This window comes from Microcaecilia unicolor, chromosome 7 (assembly GCF_901765095.1).
Source record: "Microcaecilia unicolor chromosome 7, aMicUni1.1, whole genome shotgun sequence".
In the NCBI taxonomy this organism is placed as follows: domain Eukaryota; kingdom Metazoa; phylum Chordata; class Amphibia; order Gymnophiona; family Siphonopidae; genus Microcaecilia; species Microcaecilia unicolor.
This window is the reverse complement of record NC_044037.1, coordinates 48,418,511-48,440,265: the sequence shown is the minus strand read 5'-3', so window position 1 is coordinate 48,440,265 and position 21,755 is coordinate 48,418,511. Positions and strand designations below refer to the sequence as shown.

General features: G+C 43.1%; 1 protein-coding gene across 1 annotated transcript in view; it reads right to left on the bottom strand.

Annotated features, from left to right (window-relative positions):
• KLHL13 (kelch like family member 13) overlaps positions 1–19,155 on the bottom strand; it is a 192,587-nt gene extending 173,432 nt beyond the window's left edge. The window contains 1 exon segment of the mRNA XM_030209395.1: positions 19,021–19,155. The gene's annotated coding sequence lies outside the window, so the exon portion shown is untranslated.
• Between the last annotated feature and the right edge of the window lie 2,600 nt (positions 19,156–21,755).

The window sequence follows — 21,755 nt, the reverse complement described above, 5'->3', positions numbered from 1 at the left end:
GAAGGAGGGTGACAGTACTAGGGAAAGTAGTATTTTTTTCCAGTGACTTCCAATAAATACCCGTTTTATTTTGTATCAAGAGTATATGATCTTTGGTTTATCAGTTAAAACCTAAAATCAAAAATCCTAAATTTTGACTAGTGTAATATATCACATTATAATAAATTTGTTTACCCTTATTTCCATGCACTCAAGCAGACTAAGCAAGCACACTTCCCCTCGTTCAGGTCTGCCACCATCTGGCAACTATATGCTTCCTTAGCGTCCCTCCGGACCGGCCCAGAATGTGACTGATGGGTTGTGCACGCCTTCCAGCAGGTGGAGACTGAGAAAAAAACTGTGACTCTAGCCAGCCAATAAGAGCCCTTGCCAGTTAGAGAAAGACCCAGTAATCTCAGTCTCCAGCAGGTGGAAGGTAGTGAGTCCTTCAGTCTCATTCCTTTTTGTCTATTCTTTCTTGTTAATTCTTATTAATGTTATTTTCTGCTGAAAGGTTCAGGTTATGTCTGTGCATCTTTAAAAAAAAAAAAAAAAAAACCTGCTTGGTAGGGGCTGAGGTCCGTGGGGGCCTCTGTTTGCCCCGGGGGTGCCACACTCGGGTAGTCGAGTGTCTCCCCCCTGTTCCTCCCTGAAGTAAAAGCATTCTTTGCTAAATTCTGATGCTTTCCATAGCAGACTGTTGTCAGGAACAGTCTGACTGAAGTAAAAGCATTCTTTGGTAACTTCTGATGCTTTCCTTAGCAGATTGTTGTCAGGAACAGTCTGACTGAAGTAAAAGCATTCTTTGGTAAATTCTGATGCTTTCCATAGCAGACTGTTGTCAGGAACAGTCTGACTGATGTGAGTTTTCCTCCAGATCTTAATTGTAAGAACTGTGGAGGCAGGGAGAGGCAGCTACTCAGTTAAAAAAAAAAAAAAGCCTCCCGGTCTGCTGTCTTGGCAGAGCCGTTTCTGGGCTGTAAAAACGAGCAGGGCAGCTCCGTAGCGATCAGCTGTTGGCTGATCAGCTGTTTTCTATTTTAATTGTTTTTCGCAATGTCGGGGAGCTCCGTGTCTGGGCAGCTGTGTGGGCCGATGTTCCTTCACCTGTACAACCAGTACCAGGCTGCTGGTATCGATGTTTCGGCAGCGCCATCGGAGGGGTGTCTGAGTTCGTTGTTTTACCGCCGGTCGCGTGAGTTCGTTGTTTTACCGCCGGTTGCGTCTTTTCTTTGGGGCCGATTTCGTTTTACCGCCGGTCGCGTCTTTTCTTCGGTGCCGATTTTGGCGGGAAACGCCGCCATTTTGAATCTGTTTATGTTGGAAAGGCTAAGAGCTGAACCTAGTGAGAGAGAGCTGTCTGTGGCAGAAAGCCTCATGCTTGTTGTTTAAAAAGGGAGCTGCTAGCTGGGGCAGTTTTACCCTTCCTAAGCCTCTTATGTGGGACGCTTATGGGGCATATAATCAAGTGGGCAGCAGTGCTCAGGACCTTACAGGTTCAGCTCTGGGCATAGCACTCTCGGCATTAGGTGATTCAGCTTCTATTTTTGCCCTCTCTGGGAACTATGGCGACATAACATCTCAGCAGGGTAGGCTAAGGTAATGTGTTTCTGGCTTCCTAACCAAAATATTTCTGATGCCCGTTTGTTTTATGCTATGTCAGCCAACATTTGCTCTGAAGCATGTTTTGCATGGCATCCTCAGTTAATAAAATTAAAAAATAAATAAATAAAAATAATAATAATAATAATAAATACATAAATAGAATAAATAAATAAATAAAATGGTTTCTCACTGTTTTCAGCCATGTTTCCTTCTATTTTCTTCTCAATGCTGTGTCTAGGTTACTTTTATGGTGGGCCAGTTAGGTTGTAGACTGGCAGGGATTACCTGGTGGAGAGCAGTATATAATCAGCTTGTCTCAAGCTCATCTTTCCTATCCTCTCCCTCCCTCCCTCCCTACCTTTGCCACCTTGCCTGAGGGTGCGAAGGTCTGGAATAAGAAGCTCTTAATGTAGTTTTCAAATTTCAGTTTACAATTTTTCTTATGATTTTACTCCAATGCTGGACCATGTCCAGAAGGCAGCAGCAGCATTGCTTAGGTATGAGTGGACTGCTGTTTTCTACCGGTATTCGTTTCTCCTCTCCGTCCAAACTAGACTGTTCAATTCAGCCATGGGTAGAGCTTGTTGTCTCATTTGTCGGGGCACACTCATCCGATCAAGGCTGAATGAGACTATAAGAACATCAGTGTTGTCATTCTGGGACAGGCCGAAGGTTTGTCACGCTCAGCGTCCCATCTCTAACAGTAGCCACCTCTGTTTCCAGGCTCTCCGCTGATTCTCCACTGAATGGTCTTGGGTTGCCCAGTTTAGTGCAGATGTTCATCACCACTATCCAGTTTTAATCTCTTTGTATACTGTTTCCTTTGGGGTTATCCTCAACAGGTCACCTAGGTACTGTAATGTTGCAGTTACAGGAGTTATACCTAGTTCACAATTTTAGCATAAGTCTGCTGTTATGTGTCTTTCTGCTGTCTCACACATAACGGTTAGTGCTCCCGCTCTCAGTAATGAAGTGGTGCGGGTTCAGGCTCTCCTTGCTCGTAGCGCTCAATTTGTAACATTTCAAGAGAGGTGGGCCCAGATGAGAAGGATATGCATTCAGGTTTGTTCATCCTTTGTCAGATGTTTTCCTAGAATCTCGTTGCCGTTTCCGCATCACATGCCGGGGCCGTCAGAGCTACTCTCTGCAGATTTCTGCTCCTTTGAGCAATTTTCTCCTGTCCCTCGGGCGGATCAGTGGCCGGGGCCGTCAGAGCTACTCTCTGCAGATTTCTGCTCCTTTGAGCAATTTTCTCCTGTCCCTCGGGCGGATCAGTGGCAATTGATCGTTACTCCATTTACTTTCTGGTTTCAAGAAAGACAGTTTTTTTCCATCCAATTTTAGATCTCAAGGCGCTCAGTCAAGTCCTTTAAGTGCTCTCCTTTATGGCTGTGCGGTCAGGGGAGTTTTCTGACTTCTCTCGATTTTACAGAAGCCTATCTTCACATTCCTATTCGTTCTGCACATCAACGTTTCCTTTGTTTTCTTTTGCAGTGCTAGTCCACCATTTTCAGTTTCAGCCTCTTCCCTTCGGGTTGGCATCTACTCTTCGTAAGTTTACCACAGTCAGGGTAGTTGTGGTAGAGGCTCTCACAATGGAGGGCATTTTAGTGCATCCTGCTTTGGATGATTTGTTGATCCGGGCATGGTCTTCCCACAAGTATCTTCAGTTGGCAGCTTGGGTGGTACCATTCTTGCAGGTCCTAGATTGGGTAGTTAATGTGCAGAAGAGCAGTCTTCTGCCTTCTCTGTCAATTATGTATCTGCGGGTCAGGTTCGACACAAGCCACGGTCGCGTGTTCTTCCATCGACTCGGGTCCTCAAGTTGCAGACTCAGATTTTGTCGCTTCGGCCAGATTTTACTCCTTCGGTGGGATGTTCTCTACAGCCTTGGGAACCAGTCCGGCAGTTATCAAGGTGGTGGCCCGGCCAGGACTCACAAGAGATCTCTTCAGACCTAGTGGTTGTCGAGATGGTCATTTCAGAAAGTTTCGCTTCATCAAACTTTGCCTCTCTCACTCTAAGTGCAGACATGTTTATATTGGTGGTTTTGGGAGTCCAATTTGTTCGAAGGTATGCTTCTAGATCAGGCCAGATGGTCTGTAGTGACGACAGATGTTAGTTTCCTCGGCTGGGGAGCTCGCTGTCAGGGGCAGTTTCCTCAGGGTCTCTGGTCTCTTCAGAAGGCATTAGGGACCAGAGCAATTTCTTCTGGGGCTCCAGATGTGTTTTTCTTCTGAGAAGCCGAGCAGTTCCACTATGGTCAGGCAATGCCACAGTGGTCGCAATTTTCAATAGATCATAAGGTACGGGTAAGTCTGCCGTTGCTGACGGCGCTCCTGCTTCATTGGGCGGAGGTCCATCTGATGGTTCTTTCAGCGGCTTAAGTAGCAGGGGTCCTAAATGTTCACGCAAACTTTCTCAGTTGTCTTCTGCTCCATTCGAGAGAGTGGTCGCTAAGCGAAGTTGCGTTTCGGCCGTTACTCGTTTGTTGGGGGTGCCCGGAATGCTTCGGTTTGCTTCTGCCAGCAATGCAAAACTTCCTCTGTTCTTCAGTCGTCAAAAGGCTCCCTTAGCGCAGGGAATGGACAATCTTCTACAATCCTGCGCAGCCGGTCTAAGGTATGCTTCTGATATGTCGCTTTCTTCAGAAGGTAGAGACGCACAGGGGAAGTCTGGTTTTTGTGGTACCGGATTGGCCTCAGAGGACGTGGTGCGCCGATCTTCGACGTTGTTGGGATGGCTTTTTCTTTAGACTTCCGGTCCAGCGAGTTCTCTGGTCGCAGAGTCCTGTCTTGCATCCAGAGTCGGATCGATTCGGTCTTATGACCTGCATCTTGTTAGTGCTATCCTGGTTAAGTAAGGTTATTCTGCTCAGGTCCTTGCGTTTATGCTTTGCTCTTGTCAACGTTCTACGTCATTGATGGAGATGCGCACTTGGAGGAGATTGGAGTACAGAGGTAAAGGCTTTGGGCCTATCGCTTTTCTGTGCTTCGGTTTCGCATCTTTTGTTTTTTTCGCAGCAGGGCTGTGATATAGGCCTTCTTTTGGTTTCTCTTAAGGTGCAGTTTCCGGTTTTGTTACAGTTCCGTGGTCGTATCCGAAGGAGGTCTCTAGTTAGTCTTCCGGATGGGGTCCGTTTTATGAGGACGGTTATTGTCCTTTACCCTTCCTCACAAATTTCTTTTCCTCGTTGGGATCTGACTTTTTGTGTTTAAGGTTCTTACAAAGACCCCCTTGGAGCTTTTGTTATCCTCTACTTTGGCGGTCTTGTCTCTGAAGACAGTATTTTTGGTGGCTGTTGTTTTGGCTAGACGAGTTTCACAGTTGCAGGCGCTGTCGTGTAGTTCTCCGTTTTTAGAGTTCTGGTCCGATTGGCTAGTGTTATGAACCGTCCCTTTCTTTCTTCCTAAGGTAGTGTCTCGGTGTTTTATATTTCTGAGCCGGTGCTATTGCCTGTCTTCGGTTCGCTTTCTGGTTCAGAAGAGCAGTGGTTTTTGAAGTATTTGGATGTCAAGCGGTGTTGTAGCACAATATTAGGTCTACTGATGACATCCGGTGATCTGATTGTTTGTTTCTTTTTTCTAACCACTACAGTTTAGATGTTCTCAGTCGTCATCAAGTTGTTTAGAGAACGCGTTTTATCGGCGGGGCTTCTAGGGTCCCATCCCATATTTTCACTGCTTTGTTACTTCCCATCAGTCACATTCTGGGCCGGTCCGGAGGGACGCTAAGGAAGGGTAAATTAGACCTTACCTGCTAATTTGCTTTCCTTTAGTCCCTCCGGACCGGCCCAGATCCCTCCCTTCAGATATCTGTGTTTGTTCGGAGCTGTGTTGTTAGTTTCTTGATCTATATAGTTAAAAAAAAAAAAAAAAAAGAGAGTTTTCTGAAAGGTCCGGTATGAAGGACCATGATATGTTTGAAGGCACGCACCCGTTGTTGGCAATGTGCCGGTGGCTGCTCAGGTTTTTGGATGCACAGTTTCTGTATTTCTTCTATGACTTTCCTTCTGCTTTGGTACTTTATTACTGGATCTTTCTCTAACTGGCAAGGGCTCTTATTGGCTGGCTAGAGTCACAGTTTTTTTCTCAGTCTCCACCTGCTGGAAGGCGTGCACAACCCATCAGTCACATTCTGGGCCGGTCCGGAGGGACTAAAGGAAAGCAAATTAGCAGGTAAGGTCTAATTTACCCATGTATCCAGTTAATTTTTAGAGTAAGAAAATTGCTGTAGTCAAACTAATTATCAGCAAGAAAAAAAAATGATGCGTGAAGGTGCCTATTTTGTACTGCCATACATGAAAAAGTAAAACTATGCTAAGACTGTTAAAATCACAGCCATGAATGAACAGCTAAATACTAGGTTTTAACCCTAGAACGCATATTGGGGGCCTTTTAGGCCCCCATGCTTACATTTTTGCTATTATCTGCAAAATTACTTTAGTTAGAATTTTGAAACTCAAGGTATTACTCAAGTATGTCATTGTTGATAATATCCAGTTGTTCATATAATTTTTTTTCATAGGCATTATGGTGTAACAATGCTTGTTTGGTGAAAACTACATCTGTACGAATTGGGGGCCTTTTAGGCCCCCGCTGTTTTTATCATGTTCTCAGAAGTGTTTGTGTCTCAAGTTACTTTATTTGTACTCAGTAATGCTGGTGGAGGGGCCAGGGTGTGGATAATAACATGTGAGGATGTCATGTGATTTTTGGAGGGAGTGATAAGGCCATGACATCACCTCAGGTCCTCTGAACACTGAGGACAGTATACAGTGTGAGCTAATTGCTGAAGGACCTGTGATAAGATAAGCTGTTGAGAGGAAATCTGTTTCATTTTCTAACATCTAGTCAGCAATGGCACAGTCTTCCTCCAAGTGTCTGACTGACCAAGAGATTGAAGCGATTATGTTTCAAAGCGATGATGAAAGTGAACTATCTTTGTCTGATGAAGAATATCTGCCACCAGCTAATCAAACATCCTCATCCAGTGATTCTTCTGATGATGAAGAAGTGAATCTAGTGGATCCTCAAGAAGTGATAAGTAGAACATCCAAAACTAATGTTTTTTGGGACAGTAATCCTACATTAGTCGGACGTACTCCAATACACAATATTGTGAGACAGGCTCAAGGAGCTGTGGGAAGTCCCAGTTACTTTACCCCTAAAGATGTATTCTGTACTTATTTTTCTGACAATATTGCAGAAGAGGTCCTATTATGTTCAAACCTAGAAGGAAGACGTATCGCTTCAGCAAAAAATAAGTCCTGGAAAAATATCTCAAAAGAGGAACTTTATGCATATATTGGACTTTTCCTGCTGGCAGGGAGTCAAAAATCGTATGATGTCCCAATACGAGAATTATTTCTGGACCCACTTTCTGATCCACACTATAAGGCGACAATGTCAGTGGGCAGATATGAGGAAATTAGAAGGATCATTCGCTTTGATGATAAGCGAACTCGTGCAGCGAGGTTTGAAACAGACAAATTAGCCCCTATCAGTTATATCTGGAACATATTTATCAAAAATTGCACAAAACTTTACAATCCTAGTACTAATGTTACTGTAGATGAGCAACTTGTACCGTTCAGAGGACGCTGCAAATTCATACAATACATGCCCAGCAAGCCAGCCAAGTACGGTATAAAAATCTTCTGGATGTGTGATTCTGCAAATTATTATGGCATAAATGGCGTAATCTACTGTGGCAAAGAGGTTGGTGCACCAGTACAGAAGGATCTGGGGTCTGAAATAGTCAAAACTCTTGCTGTTCCAATATTCAATTCAGGTAGAAACATCACCATGGACAATTATTTCACCAATGTTGAACTAGGCAATTTTCTGCTTGCAAAAGCTATTACACTTGTTGGTACTATAAAGCAAAACAGACGAGAAATTCCAGCAGCACTCAAACACAATCGTCAGCGAGCACTTTATGAGAGTGTCTTTGGATTCAATAACAAAGCGACTTTGGTATCTTACAAGGCAAAGAAGGAGAAATCTGTAATTTTACTCAGTACCATGCATCATGATTGCAGTGTTGACAGCAATAACCAAAAATTGAAACCAGAAATCATCCTGCATTACAATGCAACAAAAGGAGGTATAGATAAAATGGATGAGATGGTGGGAGAATATTCGTGTAAGAGGCAAACAAAACGATGGCCTGTAGTACTATTTTCAAATATGCTTGATGTAGCAGCCCTAAATTCATTCATTATTTATACAGAAACTCATCCTGAATTTCATGCACAGAGGAAGGACAGGAGACGCTTATTCTTGAAGTACCTTTGTCATGAACTTGTAATACCTCACATGATAGAACGAAGCGACTTGAAATGCTTGCCAAAGAAAACTAAAGAAGCAATGAAACGGTGTGGCGTACAGTTTCAGATTACTCCAGAGCCAGGAGAAAGAAAACGAAAGCGTTGTTTCATGTGTCCAAGAAACATAGAGAGGAAAACTGAGCGATATTGTTCCACTTGTAAGGAAACTGTTTGCAAAGAACACTCTTCTGAAAAAATAACATGTCAGAATTGTTTGGAAGACTAATATAATAGAAAAGAAAGTTAGAATAAAAATGTAGCTGCAGCTAGTTTGCTATAGATTTCTATGCATTTTTGTGTGTTTTCATGTCTTTGCGTGAAATTTGGGAAAAAAAAGATTTTTTGGTGTTTTCTGTGAAAAATTATAATTAAAATGTTGTCCACTATTCATATTTTATTGAGCAATTTTGAAATAAACTTGTGAAAGTTATTTAAGTGTGTTTTTCTACATTATGTGCATGGGGGCCTATAAGGCCCCCATGACGTTAATATGTATATTTTTAACGTCATGCGTTCTAGGGTTAAACTTGTACATACAAATAATTTTTAGCCTTTTCATTGGTAAGTCAATCTGAAAACACCTGGGGCACCAGGAAATGTATTAATCCACTACAATAAAAATGCTTTCTAGTATATTAATATACCCTTCCTGCTTCTAAATGGTGAAAAATAAACACAGAATTCAGAATAACATTTGCTCAGGCTACCCTCAATATCTTTCCATTCTTGGTATCGACCCGATTCAGTAGCATAACAGAGTGGCTTGTTTGTGCTCAAATAGGTCAAAGACGCCTAAACTTTATCCATCTGCATCTAAAATTAATAAGAACAGAAGAGCTACTATCTGGGTCAAACAAAAGGTCCATCAAGCCTAGTATGCTGTTTCCAATAGTGACCAATCCACAAGTTGGTGCTTACAAAATCTACACAGAATTTGTCCAAACATTTTTTTAAACTACCGTATCTACACCACTTTGCCTTATCTTGCTAAATCAGTTGAGACCTAGGGGTTATCCCCTAACAGATTTCAATGACATCATCAGTATAACAGATGTTGCAGACAGGAATACTCCAGTATCTAAAAGCCTTCAGCAGATGGTGCAAGTGGTTTGAACTTTTCATTTGACCTGAATAGTTTCTTTTCAAGCCTTTGGAGGTCCTCAGCATCAGGACCTCCATTAGCTGGACATTTGCACATTATCTGCTACTTGGATGTCACATCCTTTTTGTATGCTGATCTTCATTGACCTCTTTTATGGTCCTTGCAAGAGACATGCAGCCTCAAGGAATGATTGTGCACTGGATTAGATTGACTATTGAGTTAGCTTAAATTCTTCAAAAGAAAAAGGCTCCTCAGGGCCTTTAGGTTCATTCTATCAGGTAACAGAATACATCCTGGACTGAACCTGGGGATGACCCCCCTTGGAAGGTATTTGGAAGATTGCAACATGGTGGTCCTCCCTCCATTCTTTTGGCAAACATTATAAGCTTGATATTTGGGCTAGGCAGGACAGTGCCTTTGGTAGGGCAGCCTCAGTGGGATAAAAGCTCCAATACATTCTATAGGTCTGGACTGGTCTAGCAGAATAAGAAAGATTAAATTTGTCCTGTTTCGTTTTTAGACAAACTTGCTTGGCCTGATCTTTTTGACAAAACGTCATTCTGTCTTCCTGTACACTCTAATCTTTACTATTGCAACTCTGCTCCACAGCCTACCCCAAAATCAAATTTGCCACCTGCAAATTATTCAAAATAACACTATTCAGCTAACATACAGAGCCAGAAAATTTGACAGTGTCTCTCCGTTACTTTGTATTAAACACTGGCTACCTATTCAGTATTGAATTCACTTTAAAATATTCAAATATTCATTCTTACCTTCCAAATTCTTCACTCTATAGGCAACTTATTCCGTACACACCAGCACTCCCTTTGCAATCTTCACATCAGCACCTTCCGGCAGTCCCCACATACCTTCAAATCTGCTCACATCTTTCTAGAACCTCTGCTTTATCAGTTGTTTGCCACCACCCTTTGGTACAACATCCCTCTCCACCGATGAACTGAGTTGTCCCTCCTTTGATTTAAAAGGCTATACTCAAAGCCCACTTTCTCACAAGCATTTCCTCCTGAAACAACATGACACACAACTCAATGTTCCCCATTTCACTAAAACAGTATGACTGGGAAGCTCATCCTTCACCGCCCCACTGCAGCAAATTACCCTTCATACCGTCCTGTGATTTCTCTCCACTGCCCCTCCCTTTCGTTTGTAGCATATCCTATTTAGCAAATAATTGACCTACTACTACATTTATATATTTGTTTCATTATAATTTAGGCATCCTTGGGTTTTCCCACCTCTTCCTTCCCCTTAACTATACTTGATTATACACCACTTAGATAATTGTTTTTATTTACAGTATGATAAAATAACTGAACTGTTAATTTTCTTTTCCTCAAGACCCGCTGGACTACTCCAGAACCCATTTCAGAAGAATGAGAGATTCAGGAGATTCCTGGGTGCTAGGTCAGCCACCTGCCTGTACAAACTCAGTTTTTCAAAGTTGGTCCCACGGGGCCTCTGTTCTGGGTTCAATTTGGTTCTGTTTTTTCCTCTTAATTGTCTTGGTCGCTCTGAGACTTTGGCATTAGAATACTAGAATGTTCCTGGTTGTACCACCTGTTCTCCAATTTGTTTTAACTGCATGCTAAGTAGCAATTTAATAGTGCAATCAACTAATTTGCACTTAACCATTCCACGACACTTGTAAATTTATAGTACTCTATGAGGGGCATAATCGAACGCGAACGCCCATTTGTAAAAACGTCCATCTCCGAGAACGGGTCCGTGAAGGGGCGGGCCGAACTGTATTTTCGAAAAAAATGGACGTCCATCTTTTTTTCGAAAATACATTGGATTAGGGCGTTTTTTTGAGCTGGGCGTTTTTGTTTTTTAGCGATAATCGAAACCGAAGCGTCCCAGCTCAAAAACGACCAAATCCAAGGCATTTGGTCATGGGAGAGGCCAGCATTCGTAGTGCACTGGTCCCCCTGAGATGCCTCTATGCCAGCCTCAAATATCATACCTAGCTCCATGACAGTAGTATGCAGGTCCCTAGAGCAATTTTACTTTAGTTGGTGCTGCGCAGGACCCATGCAGAGAGGAAAAATCGGAAGAAAAAATAAAAACAAGCAAGCAAGTGCAGTCAGGGACGTCCAAATTAAAAGATAGTAAAAGGGGGAATTGAACCAGCAACCTTTTGATTACAAGCTCAGTGCTCTAGCCAGTGCACCACTGATTAGACGTCCTTCCCTTTCCATTAAGTCCCTCCAAGTTTCTGTCAGCCAATCACAGCTCATTTAGCTGACATCTGTGTCAGCTAAACAGCGGTGATTGGCTGACAGAAACTTGGAGGGACTTAATGAAAAGGGAAGGACATCTAAGCACCTGAATAATGTGGTTCACTGGCTAGAGCACTGAGCTTCTAATCAGAAAGTTGCTGGTTCAATTCCCCCTTTTACTATCCTGGTAATTTAGACGTCCCTGACTGCACTTGCTTGTTTTTTTTTTTTTTCTTCCGATTTTTCCTCTCTGCATGGGTCCCGCACAGCACTAACTAAACTAAAATTACTTCGGGGACCTGCATACTGCTGTCATGGAGCTGGGGATGACATTTGAGGCTGGCTTACAAGTTGGGAAAAAAGTATTTAACATTCGTTTTTTTTTGGTGGGAGGGGGTTAGTGACCACTGGGGGAGTCAGGGGAGGTCATCCCCGGTTCCCTCCGGTGGTCATCTGGTCATTTAGGGCACTTTTTTGGGACCTGTTCGTGAAAAAAACGGGTCCAACAAAAGTGACCTAAATTCTCTCTGAAAACGCCCTTCTTTTTTCCATTATCGGCCGAGCACGCACATCTCTGCTCAGCCGATAACCACGCCTCAGTCCCGCCTTCACCACGCCTCCAACACGCCCCCGTCAACTTTATGCGTTCCCGCAACGGAGTGCAGTTGGAAACGCCCAAAATCGGCTTTCGATTATACCGATTTGGGCACCCACAAGAGAAAGACGTCCATCTCCTGATTTATGTCGGAATTTGGGCGTTTTTCTCTTTCGAAAATAAGCCTCTATGTCTTTCCTCAGCTGTCTGTTTTCAAAGCTGAAAAGCCCCAACCTCTTTAGCCTTTCCTCATAGCAGCGTTGCTCCACCCCTTTATTATTTTTGTGGCCCTTCTCTTTGAGATGAAGGCCAAACTGTACATAATACTCAAGAGGCAGTCACATTATGGACCAATAGATGCATTATATCATTCTTATTAAAAAAAAAGGGATGGCAAATTATTCCCAAGATTGTTGGCTGCTACACCACAATGAGCAAAGGATTTCAACATATTGTCTACATCACGCCTAGATCCTTCTCCTGGGTGGCGACTCCTAATACAGAACCCAGCACCATGCTGCTACAATTTGTATTATTCTTCCTTATACATATCACTTTGCACTTCTCCAGAATATCAAAAAAGAAAAAATATTGAACACACATTGGCCCCAGTAGAGATTCCTGAGCCACTCCACTATTTATTTTATTTAAAAATTAAAATCCCACATTATCTAAATCACACAATATATGCATATTGGACAATATAACAAAACAAACCATAACAAATCACCCAAGACACCATTATCTTTCTCAACTGAAACAACTGACCATTTAGTCATAATGTCTTCTTTTAACCCATAATAAAACTAATACCTGCCTTCATGACATTGCCTCCTCTCACATTAAAATCCTCAGGAGCCTCTCAAATCACCATCATAGAAACTCTGGTTTTACGAGGAAGACTGTAGGCCAATACCCTTGCCAGAAACAAAAGAATTTATTTCCACTATCACCATATCCATTATTATTATTGCCTCTATGGCAAGATTCTTTTCAAGTTCTCGTTTGGCTTTAATGCTTTACACCCAGTTTGCCAGTTCTCTATTTTCATTACTTGCATCCATTTTTTTGAAAAAGTCATCTTTTTTTAATTTAATAGCTTCTTTCAGGTCACCTTTTAATTACTGCAGCATTTATTTGGTATTCCTTTGATTTCTAATACATGGAAAGCATCCAGCCTACTTCCAAGATAGCATCCACATCTTTTCAAAAACCTTTAGCCTCCACTATCACTCTTTTTACATGTATAAGACAAGAAACTTTGACTACAAAATCCTATCAATAAACCAGGGTCGTCTTATTTATGGGTCTCTCTCATCAGTCAGTCAATCTTATTCCGTAGTAGCCAAAATAAAACTCAGTGCACAGCTATCTTCACAATTACTGACAAAATATACCTTAAAAAAAACTGAATCACTGCATCCCCCAATGTCTTATCAAACTGTAACAGATGGAGAAAAAAAAAGCCTCTTAAGTAGCAGTAATAACTCAGTTCAATAGCTGCCTTCATTCTTATCATCAGCATAAAAAACTCCATCAGTTCATACAGACTAAAAAGGGGAATTAACAGCAATACATCCCAGGAACCACAAACTTATTTGCAGCAGTCCGTTGATCAACTGCATTTCTCCTAAAAACTTGAAAAGTTTCAAAAACCTCAGACAATCCTGGGTACAGCAAAAGTACTTACCTGTAGTAGTAGGTACTCTCCGAGGACAGCAGGCCTTATATTCTCATAGGTGGGTAATGCAGGGTCTGTGTTGCCGGTCCGGAGTTGTAACAAGCTTAAAAATAGGTCTTTGAACGCAAGACACACTCCATCGCGCATGCGTGAGTGCCTTCCTGCCCACCACAAGAGCACGGAACCAGCAATACAATATAAACAATAACAAAAAGGAGACAACTCCAAGGGGAGGTAAGGAGGGTATGTGAGAATATAAGGTCTGCTATTCTTGGAGAATACCTACTACACGTAAGTACCTTCACTTTCTCCAAGGACAAGCAGGCCTACAGTTCTCATAGATGGGAATCCCTAGCTATTATGCTCACCAAAAACCACCACCAGTGGTCAACTGGACCTCACAACGGTGAGGGCAAAAATTTAACAAATATCCCTTTGGGGCAGGGTGGAAACAAGCAATTTGGTCAAAAAACATAAGAGGAGCCAGTCGGCACGTCAAATGCCACAAAACAGACACAAAGTGCTACCTCGTGCCAAAATACCTGTACACCTGAGCAAGCCCAGAACATGTGACCTAGGGTAGCAGGACCTTGAGCTCATTTAGGTTAAACAGCATCTGCCTGTAGCATAGCTAAGAAGGCATAATAGGGGGACACATATAGGCGCAGCAAAAATCTATATTGCAGCTCTCCACAAATTACATTTCTTGTCAACAGTCCGCAATTTAATAAACAATGTTTGAAATGCTCAATAGAGAGCTGAATTCCCAGGTCTGCTGCCCATCTCTGTGAAAAACAGGCATAATCTAACTCCGGTAACTTATCTTGAAGGTCCTTATGATAACATCTGAGTGGGACCAGCTGTTGAGCATATAACCAAAAGGCTTCAAGCAGTTTCTCATGAGAGGGTGCAGAAACAGCACCAGGCGGTAATGTCAATACATAACGACAAAACTGAAAATAAAGGCGCGTCATCTAAACCATAGCTGTCTGAAGATCAATGAATGACTTAAGATCCCCAGTTTCTGTCAACGCTTGAAACAAATGTATCACCCCGCACCAGACCCAACACAAAATGACTGTATCTAATAAGCCTGGAGGGGTAACATGCGAGTCCAATGCAAGCAACGTATTTACCCTGCGCCAAGTGACAAGGATGATTATAAAAAAAGGGAATGAGAAAACTTAGAACCTCACGCAAATGGAATGAGAAAACTTAGAACCTCACGCAAATGATGTCCAAGGAACTTTTATTCCAAAAATCTTCAGAAACACCAAAAGAGATCAGACACAACTCGTGTTTCAGCCCTACTGGCCTGCATCAGGGGTCTAGAGAAAATACATAATACACAAAGATATAGAACACAGATAGGAATACTTAATACAATATACAAAAAGACCATGGTCAGAAACAAGGGTCTCTTAATGTTTCTGAAGATTTTTGGAATAAAAGTTCCTTGGACACCATCTGCGAGAGATTCTTTTTTTCCTCTACTGTTTTATATGTGGTATACTCTATCCGTGGAGGTGTTCTCTTCTGTTTTGTGACTGTGCTTTCGACATCACCAGGAGTACTTTGTGAACATTCACAACAGAGTGTCTACTCTGGATAAAACCAACCTGATGGTCTCCAATCAACAATGGTAACAGGAGTGTGAGATGGTTAGCCAGTACTTGGGCCAAAATCTTAAGATCAATATTCAGCAACGAGATCAGAGGATAATAATCACATTGTGTAGGGGGTTTACCTGGTTTAGGAATGTTGGGCAGACTGGATGGACTGTGCAGGTCTTTTTCTGCCGTCATCACCTATGTACTATGACAGAGATAAGTAAATCATTTGCACATAGCAGAAATGAACCATTATCTATACCCGCTTGGTAACAGGCTAGCAGGGGTCCAGGCAGAGGGGCTGATAGCATTTTTTACATTTCTGTAGAGAAACCATCTGGCCCTGGAGCTGTCTGACTCAATTTCTTAATAGCCAGTTGTATTTCTTTCACTTGGAGAGGTGCGGTCAAATGAGCCCGATCAGATGGAAATAAAACTGGTAATCCCAAGTCTTCCAAATAATCCAACTGGGACGCAATCTATTTTTTTTTTAAGTTTAAAAAATATATACTCAGCACTCAATGATCTAAAAATCTTAATTTTACATCCATTTATAAAATTTTGCACCGACACAACTAGTCTAAACTGAGCAAATTAGACCAAAATTTTCACTTTAAAAAAACACACAGCTTTTTTTAATGAACTTAGGGTTTCTTTACAAAGCTGTGCTAGTGATTCTGGCATGGCAAATGTGACGAAGACTATTTAATTCCTATGGGCTTCATCACATTTGCTGCACTGGAATCAGTAGCACGGTTTTGTAAAAGGAGCCCTTAATCTATTCCTGTATGCTTAGTTTTCTTAACAAGATTTGGTATCTTATTCTTCTTGACAAATGGAAGTAATCTTCAGAAATGCCTCCTGCAATGGAACAATCAAAAGAACGAAAATTCTATCACAGTCCTTGAAAGCTCCAGTCAGATCAGACTTTCAGGATATCCACAGTGGATATGCATGAGATAGGTTTGCATAGCAAGGAGGCAGTACATGCAAACCTATTTCTTGCATATCCACTGTGGATATCCTTAAATTTGACCTGCCTGGGACTCTCAAGGACTGGAAATGCCTACCCTTGCTCTAGAAGACATGATCTCTTCAACAATACACTACTGAGAACAGGGGTATTTTGGGTAATGTTTCATGCAACCATGTATCCATAGAGAACAATGTAAAACATGATTTTGCTCTCATTTGTTGAATCAACTTTATTAATCTTAAGTACACCAACTAAGGCTACCATGCCCTTACTTGAGATTTGGAAAAATTAAGTCTAAAATCCAGATCCAACACCAGCTATTTTCCTGCTGATGTGGGCCTAACATAAGCTGTACCTGAAGCAAGGGAGAATGAACTGAATTGCCCATGTAACAAGAAGTCTCAGGTGTACTAGAACCGAGCTTCTCAACCCAGTCCTCGGAGCACACCAATTCCTATTAGGTTTTCAGGATATCCACAATGAATATGCATGAGATAGATTTGCACACCAAGGAAGAAGTGGGTATCCAGAAAACCCAATTGGACTTGATGTGCCCTGAGAACTGGGTTGAGAAGGCCTCTACTAGAAGAATTTGAGCCTGCTGCTCTATCCACAAGCAAGGCCAGCACACGGGCATCTGACACCTCTAGAAGCCTCTTCATGCACATCTCCCTCCCCCAGAAGGGGTTCAAGACCATACCCTGCCCCTCCCCCAGAGGGCAGCACCTCCATGACTTTGGGCAAGTCATTTAACCCTCCACTGCCCCTAGTACAAAGTAAGTACCTAAATATATGCAAACTGCTTTGAATGTAGTTGCAAAAAAACCTCAGAAAGGCAGTATATCAAGTCCCATTTCCCTTCCTACCCACCTAGGTGACTAGCAACGCCCCCCCCCCCCCCCCTTCCCCAATCTAATCTCACCATCCCCTTCCAGTAGAGGCCAACATTAAAGTACTGCTGCATCTCAACATCCCCTTGACAAATTTCCTGTCAGGAGAGAGGCAACACTTTGGCACAGGCCTCTACTGGAAGGCCCTGTGCCAGCATGGAGTGCCTTTTTAGAATGGCCTGGGATGAGGTAAGGCAACAGTGGAGACCAAGGAAAGGGCTGGAGGGAGGCGTGGACCATGGGACTGAAATAGGGAAGGGGATACGAGAGGATGCTCTTCTGCTGTGGCATCCCTCCTCCAAATGCTGCTACCCTAAGCAGAAGCTTCTGCTGCTTTGTGGTAGGCTAGCTCTGACCATAGTAACATAGTAGATGACGGGAAATAAAAACCTGTACAATACATCCAATCTGCTCTTCTGCTATATGTGGAGAATAATGATATTAAAGTTATTTCAGAATTGTATTTAATATTTTTTTATACCACTGCTTAGGCTGCTGAACCCTCTTTTGGGTTGGCCATGAGAATGAAAAAACACCTGATATCCCCATTCATTGTTCTTACAATGTTCAACTTTTAACATGTCCTCAACTATATAGCTAACAATCCTTGTTTATTTCTACAACTTATAATAAGTAATATAAAAGCCAAAGTTATACTCATCTATGAGCTGAGTTAGTTATATATCTAACATGAAGCGAGAGAGAGAGAGAAAAAAAAAAAAAGAGTGTGTGACTGTTCTTTTATGGATTTAAAACAATAATTCAGGGCTGAAACGTTAAAGTTGATTGTTAAAACTTTAAGAAAGACACGTGCAACAGAAGGAACGATGGCCACAAATTTCGGAACTCAAAGCTTTGGTAATACATAAAAAGAAAACTTTAAATTAAAAATACGCAAGTGCCTTTTTCAACTTCAGAGCTATCAAAAACTTGTGCCGCTTTAAGTATGGCATTTTTTTATCCTTATAATGTCAAAGTTCTGAAACTCAGCCACCAGAAACTTTAAACAATTTTCCCGAAAAAGGGACTTCAGTAAACGAAGAGAAGCACAAGTGACAAAACGTGACCCACAATTTGCAACTGTGTTTTCAGAGATCAGTTATGGACTTGAAAGCAATGTGTTGGGGGTGAGCGGAGAGAAAGAGGAAAAACAGGGTGAGCAAATAATGACAAGTTTAGAACACAAAACCACGGGTCTCGTTTACATTTCACACATACACCAACTAAAAGCATCTGGCTGACCCTCTCTTCCCCAGGCCCGAGCGAGGGGGCTGCACAGAACAGAAGCAGCCAATGCGTGGCCCCAGGTTTCTCGGCCACTGAGCTGCTGAGCACAGGCGCATACCTGTCATGGAGCACCGCTGACATCATCTCCCCTCTGTGCACCGGGTGATCCATGCCGTCTGAATGACGTTAGCAACAACCCTGTCAACGAAAACCAAACAACAACACCGTCAGCCGCACCTTCCCGCTCAGGCCGCCACCAGCCACGGGCCGGACTCTCATGAGTCCTCCCTGATCAGCTCTACACCGTATTTCCACCAAAATAAATAAATGCACAGGGTAAAAGGAAAAAAAAATACAAAAAAAAACCAGTTAATAACTAGTAACAGTCCCAGCAACCGCTGCAAAGTTATACCTCCGAAAACTGACCGGCCAGCTCCGGGACAGGGGGAGCACGCAAGCGCGCTGCGCTCCCCAACCACGCGCAAACTATGGAGCGCGCAAGCGCGTCAACGCGCTCACCATAAGCACACTGAGCTGTGAAGTACCGCGTGACGGAACGGGCATGATGAGCGCGCGCGGGAGGCGGAGTTGGAAAAGCCAGGCGCTGGGTTCTTAACCTGCTGGTGTCAAGTTTATTTGGTTAGGAGTCCGGATTTTACTCCATTGAAAGCAATGGAAGTAAAAACCCAGTCTGACTTAATGTGTCCTTCTTTTTCTGGAGTGATATGGTAAATCCTTAGAGGTGCAGATTACAAGTGAGGTAGAAATTACAAGAACTCACGTTTGTAGTGGTAGTAAAGGAAAGAGAGGCCACGGATCTTGAGTTTGACTAGCGCTGCTGAGCTGAAGCAGGAGTGGACGAGAGAGAAACAAGAAGACCTCTCATAAGAGCCTGATTGGTGTGCAGGCTAGCGGGGTGGAGCATTTGTGTACAGGTGCAATTTGTATTGTGATGTTCCTGCCCAAGTATGTTTGATTGAGAACAGGAGACGGCCTGACGTCACAAAGTTGAGGCCACTGAAATTAGTCTGTTTCCCCTTTCCTACGCAGCCGTCGTTTTGCGTACACTCAAAACAAACAAGCATATGAGCTGCTTCATCCACGTTGTCGGTCTTTATTGTTGGTAGCATTTTTATTTAATCTCACCTATATTTTCAAATATGGCAGCTTGTGCAGCATACGGATGTAAACAGAGGAAGTATAATAACGGAATAACATTTCATAGGTACAGTAGTAATTTGTTCTAAATTGTAATCAGTGTGTTATTATTATTATTATTAGCATTTGTATAGCGCTACCAGACGCACACAGCGCTGAACACCTGATACAAAGAGACAGTCCCTGCTCAAAAGAGCTTACAATCTAAATTCTTTTGGAGAGGCTGGTTATAGGGACACCCTAGCACATGTTATATTTGTGCACAGATTTTTTTTTCTCCTGGTAAAGGGCCACTAAGACAGACATCATGTTTTGAGAATCAAGTGCTCAACATTTATCGTTTCTATCTATCTACTTACATACATCCCACAGTTAACATGAACTAGGTTCAAACCTAGGAGCATTTAAAACCTTTTTTTTTTCCTATGCCTAGATCAAAAGAGAAAAACGGTTTGTAGGAACTTGCTCCTTTTGTTTTGGGGAATGCAATGGTATATTATAAAAATGCACTTAACAATGTTTATTACTTCTATTTAAAAGAAAGATATTTAATCATGAGGGCAGTGCTACCTTCTTGCAGAAGTCCAGAGTCAATCTAAATGTGTCACCGTTTTCCAGTTCTGTGATGTATATTTATTTATTCTTCAAGTGAATTTTCAACAGCATTTTCTCAGTTATTACCCAAGTGCAAAGACAATTATAATGCTAATTAATAAGTTTCGGATGGTACTGATTTCTATTATTCTGTCTCACTGTCGGGCCGATGATCAGAAGCTAACACAGGCACTAGAGGCTGGTAACACCATACTAGCGCCTGTGTTTGCTACCGCTCCATGATCAGAGCTCCCCGAGCACATGAAACAATGCGCTTGCGAGCTCTGAACGTAACTAGCATGCAAATGCATGCAAAACATATTCATCCCAAATGATCAGCGACCAACACACCAAAGATTGGCCATATAAGAGTTCCCTTATATGGTGTAAAGACCCGCCCATCACATCCCAGGAAGCACTGGGCAGAGCTGGGCACCGCCATGTTGCAGGCGGCGCCGATGGAAGAGGAGGGAGGCCACCTCCCTCCTTCAACTCAAGGTAGGGGAGTGGGGGGATTGACTGCAGCCCACTGAGCCAGGGACCTTTCAGGAACACTGGGAGGGGTTGGGGGGGCTGGAGCCTTCCAGCCCCCTATCACTGGGGGAAAAAGGCCTCAGGAGGCTTTTTGAGGCCTTTTTTCCTGCTAACTGTGTAGACAGCCTTTTTGTAGGAAGTTTCTGTCATTCATTAGCAGCAGATCCCAGTTTTTGTATTTGCTGTTAAGATTAACCCATCAATAAACAGGATATCCACGCTGAAATTTGGCTATGTATTACTGTATTGTATAGAACAGTGTAGAAAGATGAGCACAAAATACAGCCTTTATTAGTGCTGTTTCCACCAGCTACAATAATTTTTGAAGCTGTTTTAGTGACATAAATATCATGAAATCAAAACTGAATATATGTGGGACACTTTCAAATAAATTAAAAAGCTGTCAAATAAGTAAAAAAAAAATTATTGTCCCAGGCAATGTAAGGAGAGCATCACTGGAGAAACGCTTCAGCTGGCGGGGGTTGGAGCATAGGAGCCAACTTTTCAAAATGATTGGGGGTGCTGAAATTTTTTTTTTACAGGTGGTGCATTCCCCCTCCCTGTCCCCTCCCCCTCCCCCTATCCCCCTCCCTCTCCTCCTCCCTCCCTCCCAGTTCCAGGCCCCCCCTCCCTCCCTCCCTCCGAGATCCAGGCCCCCCCATCCCTCCCTCCGAGTTCCAAGCCTCCCTCCCTCCGAGTTCCAGGCCCTCCTCCCCCTGAGTTCCAGGCCCACCCTCCCTCCTTCCCGCGAAGTTCCAAATTTTAAGTCATCTTACCTTGGGGACCCGGCGGCAGCAGACAGTGAAAGGCATGCAGGTTCAGCGCTTCAGCCTTACCTTTTCTCTCTCTCAGCTCTGGTCCCGCCCTCATTTCCTGTTTCCGCAAGGGTGGGACCAGAGCTGAGAGAGAGAGAAGGGAAGGCTGAAGCGCGGAGCCTGCTCGCCTTTTCACTGCTGCCACCGAGACCCCGAGGTATGATGACTTTTAAAATTCTGGCCGGCACGCAGGAAGGCAAGGGCAGGCACTGGGCTGGCGAAGGGAACTTACGGTTACAGCGGGTGAAATATTGGGGGTGCTCAAGCACCCACAGCACCCACGGAGTCGGCGCCTATGGGTTGGAGACATCCGCCAGCCAAGATATGTGGCGGGGAGGCGGGTCCAAATGTGCCCCCTCACTTTGGGCTCTGGACCCTCACCCCTCCCACATCGAGGTCTTGGTTAAGGCTATTC